The sequence below is a fragment of the Balaenoptera borealis genome (assembly GCF_965194805.1).
Source record: "Balaenoptera borealis genome assembly, chromosome: 15".
Taxonomy (NCBI): Eukaryota; Metazoa; Chordata; class Mammalia; order Artiodactyla; family Balaenopteridae; genus Balaenoptera; species Balaenoptera borealis.
In genome coordinates this window covers 22,430,768-22,446,607 of record NC_138871.1, presented here as the reverse complement: position 1 = coordinate 22,446,607, position 15,840 = coordinate 22,430,768, and positions in this window count along the sequence as shown.

The following is a 15,840-nucleotide window of genomic DNA, read 5'->3' as shown; positions in this document are numbered from 1 at the left end:
AGGAACCTCCATACTGTTCTCCATAGTGGCTGTATCAATTTATATTCCCACCAACAGTGCAAGAGTGTTCCCCTTTCCCCACACCCTCTCCAGAATTTATTGCTTCTAGATTTTTTGATGATGGCCATTCTGACCGGTGTGAAATGATATCTCATTGTAGTTTTGATTTGCATTTCTCTAATGATTAATGATGTTGAGCATTCTTTCATGTGTTTGTTGGCAATCTGTATATCTTCTCTGGAGAAATGTCTACTTAGGTCTTCTGCCCATTTTTAGATTGAGTTGTTTGTTTTTTTGATTTTGAGCTGCATGAGCTGTTTATATATTTTGGAGATTAATCCTTTGTCAGTTGCTTCATTTGCAAATATTTTCTCCCCTTCTGAGGGTTGAGGGTTGTCTTTTCTTCTTGTTTATGGTTTGTTTTGCTGTGCAAAAGCTTTTAAGTTTCATTAGGTCCCATTTGTTTATATTTGTTTTTATTTCCATTACTCTAGGAGTTGAGTCAAAAAAGATCTTGCTGTGATTTATGTTAAAGATTGTTCTTCCTATGTTTTCCTTTATGGGTTTTATACTGTCTGGTCTTACATTTAGGCCTTTAAGTCATTTTGAGTTTATTTTTGTGTATGTTCTTAAGGAATGTTCAAATGTCATTCTTTTACATGTGGCTGTCCAGTTTTCTGAGCACCATTTATTGAAGAGACTGCCTTTTCTCCATTGTATATCCTTGCCTCCTTTGTCATAGATTAGTTGACTGTAGGTGCGTGGGTTTATCTCTGGGCTTTATATCCTGTTCCATTGATAGATAGATAGATAGATAGATAGATAGATAGATAGATAGATAGATAGATAGATAGATGATAGATAGATAGATTATAGATATAGATATAGAGATAGAGATATAGATATATCTATATATCTATATATCTATATCTCTATATCTATATCTATATCTGTTTCTGTGCCAGTACCACATTGTCTTGATTACTGTAGCTTTGTAGTATAGTCTGAAGTCAGGGAGTCTGATTCCTCCAGTGCCATTGTTTTCCCCTCAGGATTCCTTTGGCTATTCAGGCTCTTTTTTGTCTCCATACAAATTTTAAGATTTTTTGTATCTAATTACCAAATCCCATTGGTAATTTGATAGGGATTGCATTGAATCTGTAGATTGCTTTCGATAGTATAGTCATTTTCACAATATTGATTCTTCCAATCCAAGAACACGGTATATTTCTCCATCTATTTGTGTATCTTTGATTTCTTTCATCAGTGTCTTATAGTTTTCTGATTACACGTCTTTAACCTCCTTAGGTAGGTTTATTCCTAGGTAGTTTATTCTTTTTGTTGCAGTGGTGAATGGGATTGTTTCCTTAATTTCTCTTTCTGTTTTTTCATTGTTAGTGTATAGGAATGCAAGAGATTTCTGTGCATTAATTTTGTATCCTGCACCTTACCAAATTCTTCGATGAGTTGTAGTAGTTTTATGGTAGCGTCTTCAGGGTTTCCTATATAAAGTCTCCTGTCCTCTGCAAACAGTGGTGTTTTACTTCTTCTTTTCCCATTTGGATTCCTTTTATTTCTTTGTTTTCTCTGATTGCCATGACTAGGACTTCCAAAACTATGTTGAATAATAGTGGCGAGAGTGGATATCCTTGTCTTGTTCCTGATCCTAGAGGAAATGATTTCAGTTTTTCACCATTGAGAATGTTTGCTGTGGGTTTGTCATATATGGCCTTTATTATGTTGAGGTAGGCTCCCTCTATGCCCACTTTCTGGAGAGTTTTTATCATAAATGGGTATTGAATTTTGTCAAAGTCTTTTTCTGCATCTATTGAGATGATCTTATGGTTTTTATTCTTCAATTTGTTGATGTGGTGTATTACACTGATTGATTTGCATATATTGAAGAATCCTTGCATCCCTGGGATGAATCCCACTTGACCATGGTGTATGATCCTTTTAATTTGTTGTTGGATTCTGTCTGCTAGTATTTGATTGAGGATTTTTGCATCTATATTCATCAGTGATATTGGTCTGTAATTTTCTTTTTTGTAGTATCTTTGTCTGGTTTTGTATCAGGGTGATTGTGACCCCGTAGAATGAGTTGGAGAGTATTCCTTCCTCTGCAATTTTTTGGAAGAGTTTGAGAAGGATGGGTTTTAGCTCTTCCCTAAAAGTTTGATAAAATTCACCTCTGAAGCTGTCTGGTCTTGGACTTTTGTTTGTTGGAAGATTTTTAATCACAGTTTGAATTTCAATACTTATGATTGGTCTGCTCATATATTCTATTTCTCCCTGGTTCAGGCTTGGACGGTTATACCTTTCTAAGAATTTGTCCATTTCTTTCAGTTTGTCCATTTTATTGGCATAGAGTTGCTTGTAGTAGTCTCTTAGATGCTTTGTATTTCTGCGGTGTCTGTTGTAACTCCCCCTTTTTCATTTCTAATTTTATTGATTTGAGTCCTCTCCCCCTTTTTGTTAATGAGTCTGCCTAAAGGGTTATTAATTTTCTTTATCTCCTCAACAAACCAGTTTTTAGTTTTATTGATCTTTGCTATTGTTTTCTTTGTTTCTATTTCATTTATTTCTGCTCTGATCTTTATGATTTCTTTCCTTCTACTAACTTTGGGTTTTGTTTGTTCTTCTTTCTCTAGTTCCTTTAGGTGTAAGGTTAGATTGTTTATTCAAGATTTTTCTTGTTTCTTGAGGTAACATTGTATTGCTATAAACTTCCTTCTTAGAACTGCTTTTGCTGCATCCCATAGGTTTTGGATCATTGTGTTTTTGTTGTTATTTGTCTCTAGATATTTTTTGATTTCCTCTTTGATTTCTTCAGTGATCTCTTGCTTATTTAGTAATGTATTGTTTAGTCTCCATGTGTTTTGTGTTTTTTATGGTTTTTTTCCCTGTAATTTATTTCTAGTCTCAGCATTTTTGTCAGAAAAGATGCTTGATATGATTTCAATTGTCTTAAATTTACTGAGGCTTGATTTGTGACCCAAGATGTGATCTATCTGGAGAATATTCCATGTATACTTGAGAAGAAAGTGTGATCTGCAGTTTTTGGATGGAATGTCCTATAAATATCAATTAAATATATCTGGTCTATTGTGTCCTTTAATGCTTGTGTTTCCTTATTAATTTTCTGTCTGGATGATCTGTCCATTGGTGTAAGTGAGGTGTTAAAGTCCCCCACTATTATTGTGTTACTGTTGATTTCCTCCTTTATAGCTGTTAGCATTTGCCTTATGTATTGTGGTGTTCCTTTGTTGGGTGCATATATATTTATAATTGTTGTATCTCCTTCTTGGTTTGATACGTTGATCATTATGTAGTGTCATTCCATGTCTCTTGTAACATTCTTTAATTTTAAATCTATTTTATCTGATATGAGTATTGCTACTCCAGCTTTCTTTTGATTTCCATTTGCATGGAATATCTTTTTCCTTTCCCTCACTTTCAGTCTGTATGCGTCCCTAGGTCTGAAGAGGGTCTCTTGTAGACAGCATATATATGGTTTTTTTTTTTTTTTTTTTTTTTGTATATATTCTGCAAACCTGTGTCTTTTGGTTTGACCATTTAATCCATTGACTTTTAAGGTAATTATTGATATGTATATTCCTATTACCATTTTCTTAATTGTTTTGTGTTAGTTTTTGTAGGTGCTTTTCTTCTCTTGTGTTTCCCACTTAGAGAAGTTCCTTTAGCATTTGTTGTAGAGCTGTTTTATTCATGCTGAATTCTCTTAGCTTTTGCTTGTCTGTAAATCTTTTGATGTCTCCACCGAATCTGAATGAGATCTTTGCCTGGTAGGATAATCTTGGTTGCATGTTCTTCCCTTTCATCACTTTAAATATATTGTGCCACTCCCTTCTGGCTTGTAGAGTTTCTACTAAGAAATCAGCTTTTAACCATATGGGGGTTCCCTTGTATGTTATTTGTTGTTTTTCCCTGTTGCTTTTAAAAATTTTTGTTTGCCTCTAATTTTTGTCAATTTGATCACTATGTGTCTCGGTGTGTTTCTTCTTGTGTTTATCCTGCCTGGGACTCTCTGTGCTTCCTTGATTTGGGTGGCTATTTCCTTTCCCGTGTTAGGGAAGTTTTCGTCTATAATCACTTCAAATATTTTCTTGGGTCCTTTCTCTCTCTCTTCTCCTTCTGGGATATCTATAATGTAAATGTTGGTGTATTTAATGTTTTCCCAAATGTCTCTTAGGCTGTCTTCATTTCTTTTCATTCTTTTTTTCTTTATTTTGTTCTGTGGCACTGAATTCCACCATTCTGTCTTCCAGGTCACTTATCTGTTCTTCTGCTATTGGTTCCTTTTCATGTATTTTTCATTTCAATTATTGTATTGTTCATCTCTGTTTGTTCTTTAATTCCTCTAAGTTTTTGTTGTTTAATTCTTTTAAGTCTTTGTTAAACATTTCTTGCATCTTCTCAATCTTTGCCTCCATTCTTTTTCCGAGGTCCTGGATCATCTCACTATTATTATTCTGAATTGTTTTTCTGGAAGGTTGCCTACCTGCACTTCATTTAGTTGTTTTTCTGGGCTTTTATCTTGTTCCTTCATCCTGTACATAGCCCTCTGCCTTTTCATTTGTCTATTTTTCTCTGATTGTGGTTTTTATTCCACAGGCTGCAGGATTGTATTTCTTCTTGCTTTTGCTCTCTGCCCTCTGGTGGATGAGGCTAACTCAGAGGCTTGTGCAGGCTTCTTTTTGGGAGGGACTTGTGGAGGGTAGATCTGGCTGTTGCTCTAGTGGGCTGAGTTCAGTAAAACTTTATTCTGCTTGTCTGCTGATGGGTGGGGCTGAGTTCCCTCCCTGTTTGTTGTTTGGCCTTAGGTGACCCACCACTGGAGTCTACAGGCTTTTTGGTGGGGCTAATGGCAGACTCTGGGAGGGCTTACACCAAGTAGTACTTCCCAGAACTTCTGCTTCCAGGGCCCTTGTCCCCATGGTGAGCCACAGCCACCCCCTGTCTCTGCAGGAGACCCTCCAACACTAGTAGGTAGGTCAGGTTCAGTCTCCTGTGGGGTCACTGCTCCTTCCCCCTGGGTCCTGATGCAAACACTACTTTATGTGTGCCCTACAAGTGTGGAACCTCTGTTTTCCCCAGTCCTGTTGAAGTTCTGCAGTCAAATCCCACTAGCCTTCAGAGTCTGATTCTCTGGGAATTCTTCCTTCCATTGCTGGACCCTCAGGTTGGGAAGCCTGATGTGGGCCTAAGAACGTTCACTCCAGTGGGTGGACTTCTGTGGTATAATTGTTCTCCAGTTTTTAAGTCACTCACACAGCAATTATGGGATTTGATTTTATTGTGATTACACCCCTCCTACTGTCTCATTGTGGCTTCTCCTTTGTCTTTGGATGTGGGGTATCTTTTTTGGTGAGCTCTAGTGTCTTCCCGTCGATGATTGTTCAGTAGTCAGTTGTGATTTCAGTGCTCTCAGAAGAGGGAGTGAGCTCACATTGTTCTAGTCTGCCATCTTGAACCAAGCTATTCTTTTTTCTTTATTCTGGTCCGCAACAGTGATTTCCACTATTCTGTCTTCCATGTCAGTTATCTGTTCTTCTGCCTTAGTTATTCTGCCATTGAGTCCTTCTAGTGTATTTTTCATTTCAGTTATTGTATTGTTCATCTCTGTTTGTTGTTCTTTATTTCTTCTAGGTCTTTCTTAAACATTTCTTGCCTCTTCTCGATCCTTACTTCCATTCTTTTTCTGAGGTCTTGGATCATCTTCCCTATCATTATTCTGATTTGTTTTTTTTGTTTTTTTTTTCCAGCTGGTTGCCTATCTCCACTTCACTTAGTTGTTCTTCTGGTTTTTTTTTCTTATTTCTTCATCTGGGACATACTCTTCTGCCATCTCATTTTGTCTAATTTTCTGTGATTGCAGTTTCCATTCCACATGCTTTGGGATTGCAGTTCTTCTTGCTTCTGCCGTCTGCACTGTGGTGGATGAAGCTGTCTAAGAGGTTTGTGCAGGTTTCCTGATGGGAGGGACTCCACTGGTGGGTGGAGTTGTGTCTTGTCCCTCTTGTGGGTAGGGCTGGGCTCTGGAAAACTTTAAGCAGCCTGTCTGCTGATTGGTGGAGCTGTGTTCCTGCCCTGTTGGTTGTTTGTCCTGAGGCATCCCAGCACTGGAGCCTACACAGGGGCTAATGGTGGCCTCCAGGAGGGTTCATGCCAATGAATACTTCCCAGAACTGCTGCTGCCATTGTCTTTGTCCCCATAGTGAGCCACAGCTGCACCCCACCTCCACACTAGCAGGTGGGTTTGGGCCAGTCTCTTATAGGGTCACTGCTTTTTATTTCCCCTGACTTCTGGTGCACACAGGACCCTGTGTGTGCCCTCCAAGAGTGGAGTCTGTTTTCTCCTGTCCCATGGATTTCCCGTTATCAAACCCTGCTGGCTTTCAAAGTCAAATTCTCTGGGGGCTCCTCTACCCATTGCCATACCCCCAGACTGGGAAGCCTGACATGGGGCTTGTGACTTTCACTCCTGCAGGAGGGCCTCCATGGTATAATTGCTCTCCAGTCTGTGGGTCATTCTCCCTGTGGGTAGGGGGTTTGATCATATCACGATTGTGTCCCTTCCTACCTTCTTGTTGTGGCTTCTTTTTAGTCTTTGTTTCAAGGTATCTTTTTTGGTAACTTTCAGTGTTACTTCTGTTTGTGGTTGTTCAGCAGTTAGTTGTGATTTTGGTGTTTCCATGAGAAGGGGTGGGTCGACATCCTTCTACTCTGCCACCTTGAGCTCAAGATCATAAATGTTTTAAAGAAAAAATTTGCTCAAAATTCAATGAAGTATATGATTTTTTAAATTGATTAGTGAATAGAGAATTCCTTAATTTACAAAAATAAATTCAATTCAACTTGGAAAATCTGGAAAGATCACGTAAGGCACAGAAATAATTACTGAAATGATCTAGACCAGGTCTAGCATTTATTTTTCATTAAAAAGCCAAATAGTAAATATTTTAGACTTTCTGGGCCATATGGTCTCTGTCTAAACTATTCTGTGGTTATAACAAAAGCAGCCATAGACAATATGTAAATGAAAGAGTATGACTGTGTTCCATTAAAATGTTATTTTTGTTCACTGAAATTTGAATTTCATATAATAATCACAAGTCACAAAATATTACTCTTCTTTTGCCTTTTTAACCATGTAAAAATGTGAAAACTATTCTTAGCTCACAGAGAAATAGGTGGCAACCTGGATTCGGCCTGTGGTTCTTAGTGTGCTGACCACCGATCTAGAGTTCCAGAGCATCAACCCTCTGCAGATTGACAGCACTTATGTTTTGTCATTTGCTTTTTATCTTCTACTTACATAACAATATACAAACACATATATGTATATTTTATTACTGTGTTGAAGTATATATACATAAATAACTACTTCCTTTGTAAAATATCATATAATAAACACTCATATGAGCAAGTGGTTTTATACTTTAGGGTAATTGGTCCATGCCATTATTAATATGTTTCTCATTTTATAGATAGGATAACTAGGGCTTAGAAAAGACCTAGAATTTCTAGGTCGGGCCCTCTGTTCTTATAGTAAAAAGTTGAAGTTAAAAAAGACAACTTTCAATAGAATAAAATCAATGGACTCTGCTGACTCTGTGACTACAGGTCTGGAACCACTGTGCTAGATAAAGAGGGGGAAAAAGACATATGGAATAAATAATAATAATTATCATTTTAACCAAGCCATGGAGAAAAATAATGAATCATCCTTTCTCCAAAAAAAATATAACTCACCAATGTGACAACATTGATGATCATTGATTTATCACCTAGAATCAAGATCTATTTTATCTAGACAGTGCTCAATAAACACTCTCAAACTGACCTTCTTTGAGTTTTACATTTTTTAACCCATGTTAGCCATCAATCCATTCTTTTTTTTTTTTTTTTCATCAATCCATTCTTAGCAAATATTTTCCATTGAGTGCAATAAACTCAATTTGATTTTCTCATATTCTACATTTCCAGTTCTGAGTTTATATTCATCAGCTTGATTGGAGTTGGTTGCGGTCAAACTCCTTGGGTTTTCCTTCACAAGCCACTTAATGACTTCCACTATTAGTGAATATCATATCATTTACTATTATCATACCTTATTAGTGAAATTAATTAGCCCAACTGTCAGAAAGCCACCTTATGCTCCTTATTTTTTCTAACTTATTCGGAGAAACCTTAATGTTTTTTCCCCAAGTATTTCTACGTCACACTGTTGTATAAACTACATTGAATGAGGCTTGACTCATAGTATCTGCAAAGTCGGTTTTTGTGGCTTCTTGCTTTCTTCTTCTCAATTAAAGAATTATGGCAGAGGGGTAAAAACAAACAAACATGTTTTAGCTTAATATAAATGAGGGTCTGCTGAAAAGTTCACATCTTTCCTTTGTAGTTCGTTATATAAAACATTTAATGCAACCAAAAATTACAACCCCAAACTCAACTATAGTGTGTGTGTGTGTGTGTGTGTGCACATTGTAAAATCTGTAAGATAATTTTCTGGCATAGTACTTTAAATTCTTAAATATTATTTAATTTTTATGCATATTTGCTCTGAGATACCAGTTTTAAAATCACACTGTTACAGAGGTAAAATGCTTACTATATTCTCATAGTATGGATATTATTTACTTTTCTTGGAATTCATACAAATGTTCAAAACATTAACCTAATTGTATTTTTAATTTTGCCTTGAATAGATTTTCACTGTATTTTCAAGAAATTCTACCCTGTATCAATTGTGAAGTGATGGACATCATAGAAAAGGATAAATTAGCAGTTTTTAAAGTGTGGCTACACATTGACGTTCATGTTAGAAATACATGAAAGTGACATTATTAAAATATATTGACTTAAAATTTGACATTTTACCACTAAATTGTCAAAACACTATCATGAACACATTCAGCTCCATATTTTCAGAAGCACTAACTGACAGCTATTAAATGCCTTTCTTGGTGCCAGACAGCAAATCAATGGTATGATCAATATCACAATCTGCAGGCTTTGAATCAAATGAAAAATATGTGGATTTTGTCCAAATATTAACATTCACAAAAAAACAAACATTAAGGTCATTAGTAAGATCATATATAATCGTTAATACTATCAATTATTTTACAGTTTGGTTATTTTTTTCCCAAAAGGTGATTCTCAGCAAATTTTTTTATTCCTGATCTCCTGAGTTCAGATGTTGGACTTATGTTATTGATACTTAGATGTCTGGAAGTGTATGTGAACATAAGAATATGACTTTAGCCAAACAGCAAAACAAAATGCCTGGCATGTGGCCGTGCCCAGTAAATGCTAGCTGCACTTGAATATGCTAATCTGAATGATGCCAGAAAGATTTGTTGTTCATTCAGTGTATTTTTAATTGTTGGTTAAAAAGGAAACTGATTGTCATCTATAATTCTACAAATATTGTTTTTAAATTTTACAGAAAGACTGTGTTAAATGTTGTCTCAAATAACCTATTATGTCTTTCTAATATACTCTGAATGATAGCAGGTAAATTAATATTTTGACTTCAAAGAAATGAGAGAGGAGCTTATATAAAGCTCTAAGCCATCTTTACTTGTTCTATAAAAAATCAATGATATCTATTTTTCTAAAAGCAAAATCAAAACGAAAAAACTGAATAAGGGAGAAAATGTGTGGAGATATGGATTTAGTGGAATTAAAATATATCCAGAGGCTGTATTTCTTATGTTTCAGAGACAGAGAGAATCCTGGTTACTCCAGATTTAGGCTTGTCAGCTCTAAGGAGAAGTGACAGGTGCAAGGCAAGTTCTCATCTCTATAAGGAACCTGCATATTTCCCTCTGGTGTTCAGATGGGCCTCAGACATAACTGTAGTGCAGACTTAGAGGAGTAAGATCAGGTTCATCAACGCACTTCTCCACAACACCATGAGGATTGAAGTGCTGACAAATTTTAAATGTGGTTTGATTCTGAAGAGACGGAAACATTTAAGAAACTGATCAGCTCCAGGTTCATGGGTTGACTAACTAATAGTAATGGTGGTTAATTATTCCACCATTTTTTACTAGAAAACCTCTAATTTCTTACTTGTGGAATTTCTCTGGTATTTATTTATTGTCTACATATCCTCTTTTACTTTTCATGTGTAGGTGACAACTCTATCTCAAACCTTAATGTTTGCTCAGCATGAAGGAAACCTTTGTTTTTCCTAAAAATCTGAGATAGTACTTCAGGATCCTTGACATCTTATACAAAAATACTTACTCCTCTGACGAAACACATTTCAAAACAATATTTTGACGAAAATTTCAATAATACTGCTCAGTATATACGTACTAATTCATTAATACTGTCACATAATAAAACACATATAGAATAGTAATGTCCCAAAGGTGATTAAAAAAACTAGCATTTTTAATTGTATTTTTCCATTGCAAAAATTTTTTGAAAGCAATTCAGCAATACTAATTAAGGGATATTAGATTTTACCTTAACTTTTAACCTAAAAATCCACTTTGAAATATTTATGTCAAGGAAATATATACAGTCTATGGTAGGACTGAAATGCAAGAATGTTCATAACAGTCTTCATTAGAACAAAATTGGGAATATTATAATTATCTAAATAGGGTTTTCTTTAGATAAATTACAGTGTAATACAATGAATTTCAATACAGAGAGTAAATTGTTTATTGGAAATATTTATCTGCATGAACTTATTTTATGATGTATTGATAAATGAAGGTTGAATTACAAAACTGGATGTATATTTGATCTCACTGTGCATAAGAATAGAGACACAATATAAAAAACCAATAATAACAGAAATAAATTTATTAATGGAGAGAAATTTAGCATGTACAATGTATATTGGCTGCTTATCTGTATTTTCTAACTTAACAATTATTTTTGTAATAAATATATTTTAAAGATGTACACATTTCTTTATGCTATAGCATTAAATATGGTGATTTTGAAGGCCTAAAACTTGATCTTTTTTCTTCTTCTTTTCTTGACCAGAATAAGGCAAAAAAATGACATATTTTCCAATAGTCCTCCTTACATAATAAATTGCAGCAAATTAAACTGTCAACACAAATCAATGGGAAAACATCTTTCTGATAACTGCCTAGCAAAATGTCACTTAGGGATATTTGACATTTTGATACGATCATTGATAATTGTTGTGAAATGCTCAGTAATTTGTAAACCAGGTGCAAATAAAGTGGCATAAAATATTCATTATGCAAATTAGATGGTTTAAATCTTCACATGGAGCTAATGCGTTTATGCTGAAGTTGAAGGCATTTACTTTTCATCCTACCTAGTAGAACCTAACTGCACATCCTTCTAATTGTCTGCATGTTGAGAAAACTATCTATACTGTTACACAAACAAACTCACCAAAGAAAGACTAAATTGGATGTGATCCTCTTAGTCTTGACATCCAAGTGGTATGGCAGAAGAAACAGGCTTGAAGATAAAAGGACTTACACATAATTGTAGGAAAAGAAAGAAACCTAATCAAAATGTCTCCTGTTTTCACTTAATCAATGAGGACATTATAATATAAAGTACTTAAAGTAATTGAATTTCTCACTTAAAACTTTGCAACTAATCGAAGAATCATAGTATAACTCTAGTGAGATCATACATTTACCTACATATTAAATTATGTACATGAAGAAAATATATTTTCTTTATTTCTTTGCTGCTGATTTTATCTTCCTTACTCTCTACTTGGTGTGAGGAAGAGAGGGATGGGTGTCATAATGGGCAGTTCCAGTAATTGCTGCCCAAGCTAATAACCATGTTTTGGTAACTTATTCTGTTTGAAAAAATTAAAAATAAAACTGAGTTTCAGACCACATAACGTTTCTTTTTTATTGTCATCTGGGTGTATGTAGAAATGCTGTAAAAAACATGACCTCATGTGGTGCAAGAGATGAGGTCCACACCCAGACATTGTTTCTTCTTAATATTCTGTGCAGCCTGCAGAAAAAAAAAAAAAAAAAAAAAAAAAAAAAAATTGGGGACCTGCTCTGATTCCAGGATAATGAACAGCAGAAATAAATGGGTTTCATTTGCCTTTTATGGGTTGATGATATGCCAGCACTCATTGCTGGAGTGTTTGTTTCTGGCCATTTACTTCTGGTCACTAATTATTCTCCCAAAGATACCCTTCTGCTTTGGCACTCTTCTGATTTCCCACTGAAATATGCAAACACTTTGGGTCCCTTTCATAGAATGCACTGGCCTTGAAGAACTAAAGGTGATGAGAATAGAAAAGGAAAAATAATCATAGTAAACTAAGTAACTCAACTGTAAATAGAGCTTAAATATCATCATAGTAAGTCCTAGCATCACCTATCTAACTTTTCACCACCATTCTGTTGTTGTGAAATAGCTTCTTTTTGTGAGTTATCCACTTTAAAAAATATTAGTACTTATATTCTTTTTTGGATGTATATACCTCCAGGGATGCTACATAGTTCTGAATACCTGCCTTCTAGTCATGGAAAGCTGAGTGCTCAGAGTCTGTTTTAAATTCTGAACAGTTAGCTTCCCCCCCACCACCCCATTTGCAGGGATTAGGGAGTCTGGGCTGAGTATTTGGCCATATAATTCTAATACAACTTTTAAAATGTTATTTGTTTCCTGTTGGCCTATGTTTCAGGAGATTTACCCAAAGTACTTTCCTTTACCCACTTCTCCAATTTGCTTTATTTCTCTCCTTTCTCAGCACCAAGCTTCTCCTTTTCAACCTAATGGTGACTACCTTGAAAAAGACAATTTTTCAGATGTAACTTAATGAAAGTTATGAGTAGGTATCTTTCTAAAATGTTCATTAGACAATGTGACTATAAAGAACAAGGCACAAGGCAATTCCTCCCAGAGGGTAAAATCAAAGCTTGATTAAATCTCTGCCACCATAGGCAAAGGGGCCCTCACAATATCTGCTGAGAAGTATTCCAGAATTGCTGTTAAAAATTGACTGCTGTGTGTTTCCCATTTTTCTCTCTTTTGAATGGGATGATTTATTAAGGTTATCTTGTCCCTATTACATCTTTGTGTATTGGGGATATAAATGGAAGTGGAATTTAGATAAATTGCCTTTTTAGCTTAATGGTTGCCAGGGGTGGTGGGGGTGGAATCCAGACTTAATGGCGATAATTGAGCATTATCCAGAAATTCTTACCCTTGGCCTGAATGCAGTGACTAGATGGGAATTTGGGAGTGTCTTTTAGGGAGAAAGTGAGTTTGTTCTATGTTCAGGAGAAAGAATAAAATGAGTATTTGGTGATCAGGAGGAGGGATGATGGTAGAAACCTGCTAATATTCACCAATGTCAATTACTTTTTATGAGAACACATAAAAAACTATATGTCTTAGTCTCCCTTATAATTAGAAAGAGATGTACACAGAAGTGATAGATCCCATTTCCAGGCTTTGCCATAAAGCTTCAAGCATGATTGTCCAGAATCTCTGTTCCTCTTCTATGGTGATATCTGAACTACACATTTAAAATAACAGAAATCTGCATCACTTGGAGGAGAGCAAGGAGAATCTGCATTGGATTGGAGCTATAAGAGGTAAATCTTTATTGTTTGTATTAAGTTCCTATTTCTGCTGTAACAAAGTATTACAAACTTTGTGGCTCAAAATAACATAGATGCATTATCTCACAGTTCTTCACATCAGAAGTTGGAAATGAGTCTTCTGAGTCTAAAATCAAGTTGTTAGCAGGACTGCCTCCTTTTGGGGACTCCAAGAGACAATTCATTTCCTTGCCTTTTCCATCTTTTATAGGCTGCCTCTATTCTTTGACTCATGGTCCCCTTCTTCATCTTTGAAGCCAGCAGCACAGTAACCTTCAGACTCCTTCTCTGTTACCCCTGCTTCCACTGTTGTCACATCTCTTCCTTTGATTCTGACTCTCTTGCCTCCCTCTTACAAGTATCCATGTGATTACACTGTCTTCACCCAGATAACCCAGGATAATCTCCTCATCTCCAAAACTTTAATTTCATCACATATGAAAAGTCCCTTTTACTATGTAAGTAACATATTCACAGACACTTGGGATTAGGACCTGTAAATCTTGGGGGAAATTTACTCAACCTACCACAGTGTTAATCTTTGTTGTGTAAATTAGAGGATTGTTTGTTGTAGCCTCTATACTATTTATTACCCTGGTTAATATAAAAGGAATGAGAAGTGATGATTTTTGTATTTTACAAGATGAGTTTGAAGTGTCAGAGAAAATACCAAGTGGATATGTCCAATAGGAGGGTTTTTTAAAAATTTTATTATTTTTTAATTTATTTTTGGCTGTGTTGGGTCTTCGTTGTTGCACATGGGCTTTCTCTAGTTGTGGCGAGTGGGGGCTACTCTTCATTGTGGTGCACGGGCTTCTCATGGTGGTGACCTCTCTTCCTGCAGAGCACAGGCTCTAGGCATGCGGGCTTCAGTAGTTGTGGCTCCCGGGCTCTAGAGCACAGGCTCAGTAGTTGTGGCACACGGGCTTAGTTGCTCCACGGCATGTGAGATCTTCCTGGACCAGGGATCGAACCCATGTCCCCTGCACTGGCAGGCAGATTCTCATCCACTGCACCACCAGGGAAGCCCCTGTCCAATAGGAGTTTTAATGTATGGACTTTGGGTTTAGAATCAAAAACTAAACCAATGTTACCCATTATCCCTTTGAGGGTACCACTTTCAATCTATATATTTTATACATTAACATCTCTCAAAATCCTTATTGAAGTGATAGTTTGTCTCTAGTAAAAAATAACTTTTAGAATCAATTATTAATAATATGAATGTACTCAATCTCTTGGGTATATTTGGACTGGAAAAGGTTAACAAATGAAGATATTGGAATAGGCTTACCAAGAAAATATATATGGTAAGAACAAAAGTTCCAAGGGAAAAACCTCTAAAAAAAGGCCCAATATATAAACAATGAGTAACAGAAGAAAACCTAATAAGAAATCCAAGAGTTTTCAGAGCATTGGGAGGATAATAAGAGTATAACAGTCTACAGGTCAATGGCAAAACACATTTTACTACTAGACAGACACTTTAACAAACTAAGTGACTAAGCTGTTTGCTGCAAAATATATTTTAATGATTACTGTACAGTCAACAAGGTCAAATGCTTTAGAGAGGTCAAATGTAATAACTTCTAAGTATTCACTGGAACCAACAACATGTGTGCCTTTTGTGACTTAGACAAGAATAGTTTCCCTGGAGTGGTAGTTCATATTCCTTATTGTAGGAGTTCAAGGAAGGTGAAAATTGGAGACAACAGATATATAAAATTGTTTCAGGCAGCTTATTTATGAAAAGGTTGAAAAAAAGTTGTTGATTTTTTGCTTATTATCTTGGAGAAAACAGGAAGTAAAGGAATGCATTTTCAAATGTGTGAGACTCTTAAACATTGTTGGGAATAAGTCAGTACAAAGATATAGGATAGAAAATTATGAAGTGGTGTTACCAGGAGATAACATTCCAATGTGATGTGGTTGCAAAAAGTGAATGATATTCCTGGGAAGATGCTCCTATTTCTCTCTCATGCTGCTTTGAATAAGGGGCAGGTATGGTGGAATAGATTATTTTAGGAAATTAGAGAATATTTTAAATAGGTACTGTATCTAGATTAATACAGAATGATTCATGGGCAGTATGATGCCACCAGCTTACCTAAAGATGTGGTTTTCTCCAGCAGCTTTTAAAAGCTGGGTTGAAAAGCTGAGAACCCAATATTTAGACTTTTGCAAAATTGCAATTTTACTGGCAGCATGTAATAAAAATGCA